Source organism: Myodes glareolus, chromosome X (genome assembly GCF_982192425.1).
Source record: "Myodes glareolus chromosome X, mMyoGla1.1, whole genome shotgun sequence".
Classification (NCBI taxonomy): Eukaryota; Metazoa; Chordata; class Mammalia; order Rodentia; family Cricetidae; genus Myodes; species Myodes glareolus.
Genome location: NC_142053.1, coordinates 11570755 through 11574530, shown reverse-complemented (window position 1 = coordinate 11574530; position 3776 = coordinate 11570755). Strand labels below are relative to the sequence as shown.

Sequence of the window (3776 nt, the reverse complement as noted above, 5' to 3'; positions counted from 1 at the left end):
AGGCCCCAGAAGTCTGAGATGTCTAAGCTTCAGCATCTTTCTGAGCCAATCTACACAGGATGAGCTCTGTACATTCACTATGCAGGCTTGCAGCTGACAGACGTGCACAGAGCAAAGGCAGGAACTGAGAGGTCTACCCAGGAGACGCCTAGCCACAGGTCTGGGGGTGAATGAGAGCTACAAATACCAACTCAGTTAATTCGCCTTTGTTGACAAAGGTCAGTCTCTTCTGCTGGTGACATTTGCTGTCTCAGTATAGTCTGTCTTGAAAAGTGGGCTTTGGAGAGAAAGAAGCCTTTCACCGGCCCCACTCTGGAGTGGGAGAGACACAAAGTTCTCGCCTACCGGTTTGAGAGAATAGTGCAGCAGCAGCAGCATCCTCAGTGGTCCAATTCTGCATCCTCAAACTGCCCAGCAACCGTCGGTGCGGCACCCACCTCCATGCCATCTTCATACTCTCTTACGGAATCGTCTGCCCGCACTCCCGCCATGTTATACTGAAGTGCCAGGCCCTGCATCCAGACCTGGAGGATGAAGACTCTGACGACTACGATGGAGAAGAGTACGACGTAGAAGCTCACGAGCAAGGGCAGGGGGACATCCCTACGTTTTACACCTATGAAAAAGGACTGTCCCATTTAACAGCAGAAGGGCAGGCCACACTGCAGCGCTTAGAAGGAATGCTTTCCCAGTCCGTGAGCAGCCAGTATAACATGGTGAATCTTGACAATTTGATCCTTATAAAGCCATCATAACTGTAAATATTTACTTTCATTCTCTTTGGAAATTCTCTCTCCCCCCCCTCCTCTCACTACCTCTTTGTTGTGGGCACACATATACTCAGATACTCTCTCTTGTGAATTCTTATCCCCAGACTTGGTGCCTTTTACCCATAGGTTGAAAATTTGCCTAAAATTAGTGTGTCCATTAACAGATAACTTGGATGAAAATGTGAAATCCAGTATCAGGCTAGCTAGGGTAGGAACACCCAATCGCTTCACTAATGAAGCTAAATTAAAGCTTTGGAACCTCTGGGTATAAATTTTAAAATGAATCACTAAAATCCAATCACTTTCCTGTCAGACATATTAAGGAAGGCAGTACCTAAATGGAAGAAATCATAATTAACCTATGTGTATACACAGAACTATTGGATCAACAGTTTAGACTTAATTAGATAGTCAATTTCTGGTTTTCAACATACATTGGTAGTTCTGAGACACTGGTTTAGTCATGCCAGTCAAAATAACAGTCAAATGACAATCTAATAATTGCTGTTGTTTTCCTCCAAACTAATCCAATAGTTATTTTGGAGGCATAAATTTATATGGGCTTACTAAAAATGAAAAGGCAATGATAAATGATAGCAACTGTCATTAATTGAGCCCATATCATGTAACAGTATTGTTATGTATATTTTTATTTAACACTCAGGTCAATCCTTTTGAGATAGGTGTTTTAGTGTTTATTTTTAGAAGATAATGACAGTGAAGCAAAATCAACTCAAATAACTCATCAAATGTCAAAGTTACTAAGTCTCTGACTCAGGCAGGACAAGTGACACCTAATGGCTCAAACTCTCATGCGTTCCAAATTTGTGATTTAGTTATTTAACTTACTATATTCCTTAAGTTTACTTAATTTCTTTTTAACTTTTCAAGTGCTCAGTGTACTTCTATGTTTGCTCTATCTCTGAATAAGTTTCTCAATTAATGAGTGCATGTGTAGTGTTGTGGAAATTCTTTCCTACTTTACTGAAAAGTCTGCCAGATATTGTCAGCCTATAGGCTGAAGATGGATGCCTCAATGTTACAAAACAACTTTAGGTGTTTGTCCAGGCAACAAGTTGTCTCTGTCATTTCTAAAACTTTAGATGTTTACTTAGGTAATATTATATCCTTCTGCTGTTTTTGATGGAGTTGAAGATTAAATAGTTATAATGATAGTTTTCCTTAGTTATGATAAAATATAGATTAGATATAAAACTTTAAACTCACAAAGATAAGATAGATAATAAACTATTTCCCTTATTTTGCCAAATGTAAATGGACTAAATATTATAATCATAATTCTTTATTGGTAACTGTTTTGCATATGTAATTTTACTGTGTTACAGGAGCAGGGCGGTTCATTCGAGCCATGTTAATTTAGTTTAAAAAAACACCCAATAGAGTTACGAAAGTATTAAAAAAATTGAATACAGAAATGATGCAAAAAAAATCAAAAACAAACAAAAAGAAAACAACCTGAAGTCTACTTCAATATTCAATATACTCCACTTGAAATTCTCAGTGCTTTGAGTATGAAATTGGAAGAAATGGGCAATGAAATGAACCTCCTAACAAGAAGCAGTGATTCTTCAATCCAGTAATACTGAGGCAATACAAAGGAAGTGCACTGAGGTTTACCCCATCCAGGTCTGAGCTCTTGTAAAATGCTCTGCAGATTTCAATTCAACACGTCTGTGTCCAGGTATCCACTCTTATGGGGGCTTCTTGGTGGAGTAGTAATGAATTTCTACAGTTCACTTGACTGCATAGAGGTCGTGCTGTGCCTGGCAGTAATCTCCACTGCCCTTCAGAAACTCCATAAATGTGTGACCGAGAACACCACAGAACTGAGGAATATGTCTACTCATTGAAGATTGTGGCCTAATCATACAGCCGGTCCCGAGGCGGCGCAGGCTGCGGCAGTAGGGCAGGCGACGGTGGGCGTTGCGGGGCGGCGGTGGCGGCGATGCAGGCGGTGGGGGCACCAGACGACCATGCAGTGAGCTGCCCGAGGAGCATCGCCGAGCCGGCCGCAGCCCAGAGCCAAGAACATGAGATTCCTTATTACACACAATCCAACCAATGCGACCTTAAACAAATTTATAGAGGAACTTAAGAAGTATGGAGTTACCACAATAGCAAGAATGTGTGAAGCAACTTACGACACTACTCTCATGGAGAAAGAAGGCATTCGTGTTCTTGACTGGCCTTTTGATGATGGTGCACCACCATCCAACCAAATTGTTGATGACTGGTTAAGTCTTGTAAAGATTAAGTTTCGTGAAGAACCTGGCTGCTGTATTGCTGTCCATTGTGTTGCAGGCCTTGGCAGAGCTCCAGTGCTTGTTGCCCTAGCATTAATTGAAGGTGGAATGAAATATGAAGATGCAGTACAGTTCATAAGACAAAAGCGGCGTGGAGCTTTTAACAGCAAGCAACTTTTGTATCTGGAGAATTACCGTCTTAAGATGCGGCTTCGCTTCAAAGATTCCAATGGTCATAGAAACAACTGTTGTATCCAATAAAACTGGGGTGCCTGATGCCATTGCCTTGGAAATGGAACTTCAGATGGGACCTGATTTGTCATACATAATTAGCCAACATGTTGGCTTATTGAATAAGTCTGCTGAAGCTTCCATGGGAATATTGAAAACCAGTCTTACCAGGCCACAAGTTTGACAGAATTGCATCCTCTATATTTGGGTTATGATCAACCTGTTTGGACACTTAACAAAAGATCTTTGCTGGTCAGCATTTAAAATGTGCTTATTATTTGTACCAATTGACCTTTCCTAAAATATGGTATTGAGTTACGTCCTTATATGTATCCTGTGCCAGAGTATTATTAGTATATAAGGGATTTAGAAAGATTAGGTGCCAAAATACCCATCACAATACCTGTATATTTTTAGCATCATACAGAACCAAAATTCAGGAACTAAGAACACTCTAGACCTTCTTTCCATGGTTTATTCCTTCTGTCATTTCAAATACTGCAGGGCTTCT

General features: G+C 40.6%; 1 pseudogene; it reads left to right on the top strand.

The window, feature by feature from the left end:
* The first annotated feature begins 2820 nt into the window (after positions 1-2820).
* On the top strand, positions 2821-3435 carry LOC125415415 (protein tyrosine phosphatase type IVA 1 pseudogene; annotated as a pseudogene).
* Positions 3436-3776: the final 341 nt, after the last annotated feature.